Here is a 12,986-nt window from a genome sequence, read left to right as displayed (position 1 = left end):
CTGAAAAACACTTCAACATAATATTTTTGTCGATTGAAAAACATTTTTTTTTTAGTTGTTACAATGCTTATGGTGTTGTAATATAGTGTGCACACTACACACTATTCCTCCATTATCCCACCAAAAATAAATAACGTGTTTCAACAAGAAGTTGATTGAATGAGAATTTAATATCGAATGGATTTTATTCCTTGAAAAATTTTAATTTGTGATGTTTCCAGGGGCTTCGAGGGGGGGGAAGTTAGGCAACTTTTCCCCCCTAGCATAATATTGTAAAGGAAAATCGAGAAGTTTTTCGATTTTTCACTTTTGAAGAGGATTCATTTTTACTACTTAAATAAAAATGTACCAACATAAGAATAAACAAATTTTTCAATGAACTGTGTAGTTCAAAGTGTTTTTAGATCATTGTTGGTATTAGGCTACTTCATATGTACAAAACCGATTGATCAGCCTATGCATGTTGTGCATCAAATCAGACGTTGCAAAATCTTTATTTTTTGATGCTGTAATCCGTAACTTTGCATTGCAAAAGGTTCGGATTGGATTGCATGTTTTGGAGCTATTTTCATTGCCTGCTATTGTGTGTTTACAATTTTCTTCCATCTATACCGCACTAAAATTATCAGCTGCAATATCAGTTTCGATTCGCATTATGAATGGAACTAATTTTGGCAAGCACATTTGTCAAGAGGATGAGACGGTAATCACCGACACAATAACGGGCTCTTTCAGGATTCCACACAACCAACAGACAAGAATGGGTAACAGCTAATAGGATCGTCAACAAACACGTCCGCACTGCCTAAACACGCGATGTGCACACTGCACACCATACGACTCTTCTGCAATCTTTTCTAGACAAGATATTGAGCAACAATGGCAATTTTGCTGCAAGTGTACTTGAGTGATTTTGTTGATTTTCTTATTGAAAGAAGTTTCTTTTCGTATCGATACGTTGCTAACTTCGAAACTTTAAAGGAATTCAATTTCATGCTGGGAAAGTAAGCAAGTTCAACGACACATAATGCAACTCATGGTACAAATTTGTTGCTATTATTTTGCTGAAAATTGTTTTGTTTTTTTTGGGTCTCAATTTTCGTATTGTTTCCCGACCACTCCTGATCTCTCTCGGAGGCCCTGGATGTTTGTAGCCTATTGCTAATTTTTGTATGGATGTAATATGCTTATAACTACGTATTTTAGATCATGTTAAATTTAGAATATTTTCATACTCCATGTGCCTGAACAATTTCAGAGAAATTTAAATGATCGAGATGATATTTCAAAAAGTTGCTCCTAATATAGACTAAAATTTGAAATCGTTCACATTATTTCAAAGTTGTTTTGAAGTTACATGATAAAAAATAAAGCAAAGCTTTAACCAATAATATAAACTTACAAGGATAAATATTTTTGTATCTGCTTTTTTTGACATTTGCTTCAATGAGAGCAGCATCGTGAGGCTTGCGAGGACTTTGATCTTTTATGTTCTAAATTCAAGCGAGGGACAACATGTTAAAAATCGGTATCGTTATTTATTTTGTCACAGATAAAAAGTGTCTTAAAAATTGATTAAACCAATGCATGGGCGCGCAATGTGAAATAATTACCAAAATGTATGAAACTACTATAAAAATATAACATACAGTTTCAGAACTTTTAACCCAAATATAAATTTTCCTTGCACTAAACGAATAAAATAGAATAACAAATTTTGGCATCCTACTATAGCACACCCAGAAAAAAAAATTAGGAGGGGCTAATTCAGAAATGTCTGCCGAGTGATGTACCACAATAGTGACAGAGACAATAGGCTTATGCCTATCTCTATGATTAATATTTAAAGGCACTCACGGCCCACAACCCACCGGTGGCAGATACCTGTGCCAGGGGTCCAGCGGAGCGTTCAAGCTCCCTTGGAAAAATATTTGATTTATTTAAATATTTGACTATGAAGCAGAGCGAACTATCACTTATGATCTCACAGGGTCTATATCTGTGATGTCATAACTGTACTTATTCCTCCGGTACTTATTCATATCTAACTTGTAAGCAAATGGTATAAATGGAAAACACACAAAAACTTCATTTTTGGTAGCGGTATTGGGAAGGTGGGCTTGAGCCCCTTTAGCCCCGTGCTGGGTGCACTACATCTTATAGTAGGTAAAAGTTTTTATGTGGGAAGCATACACAGCATAAAACATACAGTCGGGTATTATTATTACCTTAAACTCTTGCATAAACAGCAAGTTTTCATCAGCAGATTTTCTAAGATATTCTTTTTCAAGGTCAGGAATCGCAATTTTGTTGTCGATATTAGTTTCAGAAACGTTCATTCCATTGTTCACTAAACAAAAAAGAAAAATTTTAATCAGGAAAGTCGTATTGGAAAAGATGCCTCTTATACGCTCAGAAGAGGTCTCAACGTCGTTAACATTTTTAAGCAATAGCTTACTCTAAAGATGGCTTCAAGAAAAGTATTGATTATTTTTGTGATACATTAACCCAGGGGTGTGCAACGTGCGGCCCGCGGGCCTAATGTGGCCTGCGAAGAAAAATTGTGCGGCCCGCGAAGATGTGCCAATTTTGAATTGTGCGCGGCCCGCGAATCGTGTTTATAATTTAGTTTAGTCTGATAGGCTTACGCGTAAACAATTCATTGTGGAGTGGATTATTGTAGCCTACTGTAGATTTAGCACCTTCTGTTAATCATTTTAGAAATATCCCACCGGTGACCGCAAATCCATTGTATTTATTCAGTTGGAACGTAAAAATGTATGGTCACATAAAAGGCTTTATGAACAATTTACGACTTTGAAAAGCTCACATACAGACTGAAAATTTTTCCACTTTCCAACTTTGAGAGACTATGGAATGCATCCTGAGAAGAAAACTGAATTTGCAGACCAACTTAAAACCATTGTATGAATTTTTGGCTCGTTTCAAGGACTTGAATGCCTCAAATTCAAAGTAGTTGTTCAAACTTTTCTGGGGGAGATCCCTTCATAACCCCCGCCGCTGGGTGTCGCCTTTGGCGAACACACCATCAAGCATCGCCCACCGACCGTCAAACCACGCCCTCCCTTTTCAAAATACCTAGCTACGCTATTGAATTGGATCATTGTCATTGGGGCCCGCAAAGCATATTCCGCACAGAGCCCGAAATACCCTAAGACCGGCACTGGCCCGCGGTTTTACCCAGTTATTAATATATGGCCCTCCTGTAATAAAGGTTGCACACCCCTGCATTAACCCATTAAAAGCCGCTACAAGTTCCCATTGCTCTTTTTAGGAAATATTTCAGCCACAAAGTTGTATTGTCATAACTTTTGAATTAGTTTAAAAAAATTTGATAATTTTTGCTTTTTTGATGCATTTTTTTGTTCGCCTTTTAAAAGGACACCGGCCACATAGTCAAATGTAAATCTCGCAATACCTTAACATAAGAAGGTGTTTGTTTCGGTAGAAATTTGTCAGATCTTTCTTGAAGGACGTTTCAAAGTTATTGTATAAACATATTATATTCACGGTAGCCATCGGCGTAGCTAGTAGGAGGGTGTCTCCCCCCCCAGTAGGCAGTCTCCCCCCCGGTCGGAAGCTTGTGGCGGCAGAATCTTTTTAAACGTAAACGAAAAAGCATAGTCAAAATCTTTTTTGAAACGGATTTGGTTCGAATTCTATTTGCTGGTTCCTACTTCACGCGTTCAGGGGTGCAAAATCATGGTCCGCCGCGGGCGCACAAACCATAGCGATTACGCCACTGAGAGTCGTCGGCTCCAGCTCGTGACCGAGCATTGGTTTCGTCATCAAATTGAATTTGGCTTTGGATGGTGATGTCATATATGGCTTTGGAGGCCAGTGTATGATGGAAAAGACGTGGGCAAAAGTCACATTGTATGGGGGGTATGGATTGTATGGAGGGAGGGACGTGGTAGTTTTAACTTTTCTAGTGTTCATTTTTCTTGGGCTTTTTGTATCCTTTTTTTCGAAAATTTCCGTGCCTTCCTTAGATCTTTTTCTCCAGAGTAATCTGTCACTAGCAAGGTTTTCCCATGAATCCAGATCAATGTTTGCATGGTTGAGGGAGACTTTCAGCTGATCTTTGTATCTCATTTTTGGTCTTCTGGGGGGAGGTTCCTGTCTCTAGTTGTCCCTCCTTGCTGTTCCTTTTCATGACATGTCCTGTCCAGCGAAGACAGTGTTGCAATATGGCGGCGTCTGAACTGGGCAACCTAGCGCGATCAAGGATTGCATCTTTGGTGAGACAATCTTCCCAACGAGTGCCTAGCATTTGACCCAGTTTCCTCTGCTGAAAATTTTCAAGACGTTTGATGTAACGGCGGTATAATGTCCAGGTTTCACAAGCATAGACAAGAGTGGATAGAACGACTGCCGGAGTACCATAATTTTTGTGCGGATAGATATAGCATGGTTGTTGAAAATACAATGGTTAAGTCTTTCATAGGCACAATGTGCTGCTTTTACACGATGTTCAATATTCTTTGACAGTGTTACAACCAACCAAAAAAATGTGGCCATGTGGCCGGTGTCCTTTTAAAAGGCAACAATAAATATAAAGCAAAATAAACAAATAAAAAAAGCAAAACCTTACACAAATTAGAGTGTAGTAGAAAGCACAATATTACAGAGTGTCAAACTATGAAGAAACATAATTCATATCTACTACCAATAGGCAACAAAACATGCATGTTCCTCCTCACTTCACTTCATCCGGCTCTTCTCATTTTTCAACAATTTTCAAACTTTCACAAAATTCAGAAAAAGTACGTTGTTCGCAAATATTTATCAACACCTTCTAAAACAGACCCTAAACAACTACTAGCAAGTCCAAAATTATTCAATCAAAATAAGATGATGCAATACTGATGCATTCAAAACGATGTCCTTTTAAAAGGACACCGGCCGTAAATGGGTTAAAATTAAAGTTTTTACTTTTATTTTTTGGATCTTCAGCTTTTAGAAAATTAAAACTTGAAAGTGTTATCACATCTTTGTACTACTCGATATACACTTGCTACGTGCACGCTGTCGTTTCGTTTAATTTATAACACAAATAAAAAAAACAATAGTTATTTATTTAAGATATATCCAACAGCAAAAGTGGTAACATTGACAAACGAAAAAGACATTTATGAGTTATTTAAGCAAACTAATAAACAATAAACAGTAGTTTAATTGGGAATACAACACAAACCCTGAGCCACTGTGGAGGAGTTTGCGTCTGACACTTGTTGTCGAGGAACCTGTTGAAAATATTATCAGAGAAATATCTACAAAATAGAAGTGTGTTTTAGAGTTTGTCATATTTTTAAGAGCATATTAAAACATTATGATTATCGACGATGTACTGTAGTCTATGTGAAATGGGAAACAACTGCTGTGCAAAATAACGAACCGGCTGTTGACTGGAAAAAATTATATAGTAGGCTATGTATAGCGAACAAGTTAAAAAAAATCACAACCTAAATTAATTTCGACTGCCACCCATGTACAACGCAGACTATGTCGTTTTTAAAGCTACAAGTCTTTCAGTATGTCACCCATACCAAACAACAATTTTTATTGTTGGACAGGATACTTGTGGGAGTTATATAACAAAAAACTTTTGTTACCTGAGGATTTACGTCAACCACCATAGCAGAACGTAGACCACTTTACAAATTACACTATTTAACACCAATACAAGACGTCTATGGCTCATATTATATTTCATATAGAGAGCAAAATATTTTGCTAAACTTACTGCAGGCAAGTTACGATTGAAATGTGTGTTAGCAAATCTTGCTTCACGTTGGTTTTCTTGTGCAGGCCTACCTAAAAATTAAACGCACCCAATTCAAAAACTAGTGGAACCAGGTCAGTGGCCGAGTGGATATCGCCTTCTGCTCTGGTGCTGGAAAATCTGAGATCGTTGCCAGGTCCGGTCAAACCGAAGACTTTAAAAGCCGTACCGATTCTATTCTTTCTTGCTCAACGCAGTAGGGTTAAGTCGGGTAATAATGTGATGACATCTTAAATCTGATGCAACATTTAAAATGAACCCATTAAAAAACTTTAGCAGTTCTAGAGCGATAATACATCAATAAATTATAAAAAAAATCATTATTATAATCAACAAGTGGAAAAGAATTATGTTGCAGATTCTTCCAATCTGAGTGAATTATCGCCAAGTAATACAGCAGTACTGCAGTGGTCTTATGTAGAATGGGTAAGCAAAACCAGGCAACAAATAAGTATCTATCATGAATCATGATAGCCTACAAACCCAAAAATTACTGATTTCTTTTGAACCACTGTAAAAAGAAATGCTAGAAAAGAGATTACTTCATGAGAGGGAGAAACGTTCATTTGACAGATAACTTCTCCGTTGTACAAGCGCTTATTAAATCATAGATTACAAGATTTGATTTGTAAGGTTTCGAAAAGTTCTGTTCAACTCGAAAAACAATTACGAACAATCTCAAGGACTTTTCTATTGGGATTTCTTTTTTCAAGACTTGAAATTGTGCTACGGCCTACGGGCAAAGCTGGAAATGGTTTTGTTGATTACACAACTAGCCTCCATATCATTCAATAGTTGTTCTGTACTCTCGGTTGAAAAATCCCAAGCCACCAACAACAAAAGGGCCTGTAGGACAGGTGGTTAGACAAGAAAAATAACGCATTTATACATTGTTGTGTTTCAACTTTCTTACCAATCAGATTAACTCACTGTTTTCAATGGGATTGTCCTTGGAATTTTTTGACAACTTTCTTCTAAAATACATAAAAATTATGCAAACGCCAGTTTGTTTAAACACAAAAAATAGTTGAATAAACTCGTTCTGTCTTATTGCAAAGACACAAAGAGCTTTTTCCCTTCCAAACATTTTATTGAAATATCGCTATTAAAACTCGTGAAAACAAAGTACTTAAAAAGTATTAAAACATCTTGTTTCATTCAAACACTATGGTTAATGTTGAATTTGAAAGTTTTAGCCAAATAATCTGACCCTCCTGGTAATGTATTAAGATCTTGCGTAAAAAGGTCGGAAAGCAACAACAGCTGCTGGAAATGTGCAGCCTACAGTAGATTTTCAGAGGAAATATTTGCGATAAGAAATGAAAACGGTCAAAATGACCATTGTATTCGTTTAGTGATAAATAACATTGTGACTTACCTTTTAAGCACGACCACTGCAAGTAGGCCTGATATAAGCAGGAAGGCACAGATTGCAATGACAACTCCAATAATAAGAGACGTGTTACTACTTTCAGAAGATGGTGGAACAGGAGCAGGTGGAACAGAGGCAGGTGGGATATAGCAAGATCCATTGGCTAGTACTGGCACTCCTGATTTTTCACAAACATATGGAGCAATCTGTGCAAACGTTAATTTATTTAGTATCGAGCGGTTAACATTTTTCTTTATCCATGCACGAAATGTAGCAACTAGCTAAAAGGTAAAGGTGGTCCATAGCTGCTTTCAAGCATTGGAGGGCTGAGAAGATAAAGTGGCTAAAACGAGAGTAGGTGGTAATTTCCTTTTTCTCGGTCGTCTTTCTTCGGTAACTATGCCCACCTAGTTTTGTACACCTTGTGTAGAACGTTTTAACAAACAGTTTTAAGGCGGAGTGGAACTAGGATCTGATTATTGGAAATCGAGCGCCATTCCATTACTATACAACTAAGTGCACAATTGAAAAGTTCCTTTTATTATTTTATTGCACAACTAAAAATGGCTTTAATTTTATGAGCATTTCAACTGCATATTAAACTTAAAAATCAATTATATTATCTGTCTGCCTATAATGGTAGTATTTTGTGCTTTTGTTTTTCAATCACAATTCTTATTGTAACTGGACCCGTTGGGAAGATAGTTTGGGCCCGGTACCAATGAGATTCTCGAGATCCAAACAAAGACATTTTTATGAAAAACGCTCAATATGTAACGAATACACGAAAATCATCCAGTACCGCCGGACCTCCTGTAAACGCTATTGGTTGCGACCCTAAGCTTGCAAACCGGCAAGCGTTCGTGCACGTTTTTAACCCTTTAGAGCTTTTCCATCTTGGGAGAAAAAATTTTGTGCATATTGCAAATAATGTTTTGCAAAAAGTGTTTTTCCTGCCTGAAAACGTTTTTGAGGAAAACTAAAATAAAATGAAAATGACTTAACGTAATACAGTTTTTTTTTTTAGCAAGAAGATGTTACAAAGTTTAACCCTGATTGGTTAAATATTTGGCACAGGCTTGCACCAATCAATAAAACGAATACATTACAACTGCGTATTATAACTCACCAGAAATCCAACAGTCACGTTTTCAACTTTGTCTAAATCAAGAAAAGCATTTAGCGTAGTATTTAGATTGCTTCCGATATTTTCAGGAAACGATATGTTCATTTCCAATAAATTTTGTTGGCTTTCCAAATCAAATCCAATTATCTACAACGTGAAAATGCAACTTACAGTAAATCAGAATTATCAAAACAAAAATTGATCTCTGATCGAAATGATTGTTTCTTGGTTCTAAATGAGAAAAACAATTTTTTTTTTGCAAAAAAGCGAGTTAAAACGAAATAAAAGCAATAAAGTTACTTGAAATATTGTCTTTTCCAAATGACATTTGTATCAATTATTCTAAACAATTCGTAATTGTTTCAAGGTCTCTATGCAAGACTACCCGCTTTTAGTTTAACGTGCTTTTTGCTACAAGTTTACCAAAAAAATAGAGATTGCTTTGATTTTCAAGCAAACAATATTTATCATTGTGAAACGTAATTTGAAACACAAAAAACTGAAGTCGAAAATAATTTTACATCCAACCGGAGCACAATTTTTTATAATTTCGAAATATGCAACTCGCGTGCAACTGAATATCTAGAAAAGAAATACAGCCAGGGCAGAAAACTTGTATAATTTATGATACCTGATACTCTGTAACATTTTCATTCAAGACATTTCTTTTCCATTCAACAAAGCACATTGAAGACGACGCCTTGGTTTCATTTTTCACCCAAGCAGAGAGAATCCTCTCTGGAGTGTCAAATCCAGTTGTTGCTGTCGTATTTGCAGATATTTTGAAGGAGCTACACTCTCTACTGAAAAGAGTAGCCTGTAAAAAAACATATAAGGGCGTCAAACAAATAAAAAGGAAACAAAAGTGTTAAAAAGACAAAACTTAATATGCAGTAGGCGATCTGTAGTTTCTATTATTCTCATTTGATTACAGACATTTGAAGGACAAAGGAACATCGATTGAAACAAGGTTACTGCACATTTTAGCATCCTTCAACATCCAACCAAATCTATGACTGACAATGACATGTTTATACAACACTGAAAAAGTAAATAATGTTGTACGTGGACCGAAAAACTAAGAAATGTAAAAAACAAAAGAAAATTCATAGCAGGTCTATTTTACCACATCACGTGTTAGACAACCTACGTTTATCTGCAGTTCAATTATTGTTTTATGTTGCTTCTGAAGGAGGCAAACAAATCGTCATAAAGCGTGATCACATGAATCGTAAGTCGGTCTTGATTCTTGCAATACACAACTCACTTCTTTCATAAGAAAATCTTTTTCTAACATGCAACAAATACCGAGCATAATGGCAATGTAGAAGCTGTATAATGTATAATAAATAACAACCGCTTTATCTTGACGAGAAGATAATTTTAAAATGTATCTATTAACACCATTTTAATTTTAAATACTTGACTTTACAAAACCAGTGTGCTGCAAGATAGCATCAAGTAAAATGAGACTGAGTAAGAAAAGTGAGTGAGAAAATCTTTGCAAAAAAAAACAGGTAAGAATTACATTTAATTCTTTTTTTTTGGAGGAGGGCACTTGTCTAAGTGCCCCTGCTTGATTCGCTGCCGACACTAATTAATTTTTATTTAAGTGTGAATGACTTGTAAATAATTATTGCACTGCTTCAATTTTTTTTAAAAGCTCATCGTGAATCAAATCCTGTTGAATTTTGAAAACGTAAGTTTGTTGAAAACTGAAAATTGTTTTTTGTGTGAACAATTATGTATGGGACTTCATTGCAATCCCAATGGCGAATCGTTTCTTCTTACACGATTGCGATTAAATTTGCAAAAAATATCAAGCTTTACCTGCACTTCATATTGTTTTCTTTGACCTAGACCTCCGATGACAACTTCTCCGTCAGTGAAATTGGTTGTATAACTTGTTCCATCGATTGATATCTGTTGAACCATCAAACAACTTATTCAAAGGTGTCCCATAACTGTACAAGACTAAAAAACTAAACTTTTCTTATACTAATGAAAATCATTTTTTTCTGAAAACTCTTTACAAAATCTAAACTTTGGTAGTGTAGGTAAAGGCTATGATAGGTTTGTTGGGTGTAATAGCATTTTAACGAAACTTTTAGTAAAATATAGACAAATGTCAATGGTAGCCTATTTTAAGGTAAAAAGATTAACTTAACAACGAATCACAAGTTCATGGTTTTCTATATAGAAATGTTTACCAGCACTTACTCTGACTGAATAACTTACTTCAACGTTTAAGTTATTCATTGTCAAAGGCTCTGCTTCCGCAAAAATATTCCAGGCCACTAAAAGTGACGTTCCATTGCAAGAGATGGAGTTTGCCGTTATAGCAACTGCAACAGATCAACACAAACAATAAAGCGACTGGCTCACATTTTCTGATTTTTTTTTTTTTGGTTACCGTGCATTAAGCTCGCGGTCACGGCAATGTCCAACATGTCACCCAATGATATAGTGAAACCTGCATTAACTTTTGTTACAGTGGCTATTAAGGCAAAGCAAGTACAAATTAGTCTAATTTCTTCACAGGCCTAAGCAGGTCTTTAAAGTTAAATTCAAGGGTCTCAAACTCGCGACCCGAGAAGACTTTTTGTGGGGACGCGATGCATTTTTAATGTTTCAAGTAATTAACAATCTACATGTTTTTTCTATACCGTAGATTTAGAAAGATAAAATTCAATTTAAAACTGCTCAAAAAATCTGAAAATGCCCATCAAACTTCACACGACTATTTTGCACGACTGTCGCACTATTTTATTGAGTACGAGAAACTCGTTTTGTTATATCACAACCATATTGCCCACTCACTTATTGTGTCATTATCCCAATCGTAATCTTGGTATTCACTGAATTCAGTTCTTTAAGGGTTTAGTTTTTTGCGCATGATTGAAAGTTGATTGTGGTTTTTTTTTCAGGTTCGTCGTTTCGTTTGCGTGTTTTTTCGTTTGCGTGTTTTTTCGTTCGCGTTTTTTTGCGTTTGTACAGTGTATTTCCATCTTTTTGTTCTGACTAAATTTTCTAGCGATCTAACATTCTGGGTGTGTTCTTAATACTATACTGCACCGTACCTTTTTATTGCGTTTTAACTGTGTCATTTTGTTTATTGGTTGATTTTGAATCTTTACCCTCGGACTGACAAGACGTTGATAGGTTATTCCTGGTAGTTCATTCATTCATTAATGTTTTTTTTTTTACTTGAAAAATGTGTTTCCACCGTTGATAGCATAAGACTTGTCTAAAATTAAATGCTCATGAAACGACAAAGATGTTCAATAATAGCATCCAAAGCGTTGACAAGGATTATCCAGCGTATAATTTTACATTCGAGATGATTTTTTTCTAATTCAAAAACTTTTTAGGAGGTTAGGGGGTTTGCATGGGAAAGAAAAATCCATGTCGCCAATTTTTTTTTGCAATTATCTTGTTTAAGTAAGCTGTACTGCATTCAGCCCAGCGTCTCATTTTTTAAGACAAACACTGCGTCATTCTTTTTTCCAGTTTGCAGTTTTTGTATTTCAAGAGTGATACAATTACATGTTTTGAAGACGGCCATTTTTATTGCCAAATTATCCTCTGAAAATAGTCCTGAAAAATCTTTTAGTTGATGATGGCGTATGAGCGATCTTTCCAGGCTAGATTGGAGGGCAGGAAATCTTCAGCCACTCAGCAGTCTCGTCGTCCAGAACCCTCAGACCATGCGCACCGTGTGGAGGCCGGTGGGCTAGGCAGTGGTGGATGACATGGTCTGCAGTCTGCTCCGTGGCACCACACTCGCATTCTGATGAAGGAGCCAGGCCCCACTTGTGCATGTCCGAACGAAAGCGGCCGACGCCAGTTTGCAGGCGGTTAAGCCTGACCCAGGCAAGCCTTGTGAGGGACGTCCCTGGTGGGCGAGGATCGGTGTCGGGTATGAAGTCACGGAGCGTGGAGGTGTGATTTTGCCACTCCTTGTTCCACATGTGGTTCGTCCAGTGTGCCGCACTTAAACCAAGTTCTTCTGCGTTCTCAAGTAGTTGTTGTGCGGCAGGCACAAAGGGGCGTCTTGATTTCAGCCGCTGCTTTAGGCCTATAGGTGGTGGTCGCCCGAATGTTGCGTGGAGGAGATGGTCGGGGTCCAAAGCGCGGCGAGCGAGAGAAATCGTGGCTCCTTTACAGCGTAGCTCGGCGGGTTGGATGCCTGCTAGGATGGGTAGGCAGTCCGTTGGAGTGGGACGCAGGCATCCAGTTACAGTACGCAGTGCGTCGTTGATGGCGGTATCAATCTGGTGGGTGTGAGAACCACGACACCAGACCGGCGCACAGAAGTCAGCGGTGGAATGAACAAGGGCCAGGGTAGCTGTACGAAGAGTTTTAGTACCAGCTCCCCAGCCGGAACCCACCAATCGCCTCAAAAGTGCGACGCGTGTAGATAGTTTTTTGCGCAGTGACTTCAAGTGCCGGCGGTTAGTTATTATATTTTTTAGTTAGATCTTTTAGTTATTATAGTTAAACTCCACAGCCCTTTGCATTGCTATGCAGTCAAAGATGGAGTCCCAACAGATTGTGGAGTCAATCTGATGCTTTTTTGATCAGAATTCACGACCAATGGTTTGAAAAAGATTTTGGAAACCTTTGCTAAAACGTAAAGAAAATTCTGCGTATGCCCCTGCCGACAACTGTTTAGAATATCA

The sequence above is a fragment of the Aplidium turbinatum genome, chromosome 1, assembly GCF_918807975.1.
Source record: "Aplidium turbinatum chromosome 1, kaAplTurb1.1, whole genome shotgun sequence".
NCBI lineage: Eukaryota > Metazoa > Chordata > Ascidiacea > Aplousobranchia > Polyclinidae > Aplidium > Aplidium turbinatum.
This window is presented reverse-complemented; position numbering follows the sequence as displayed.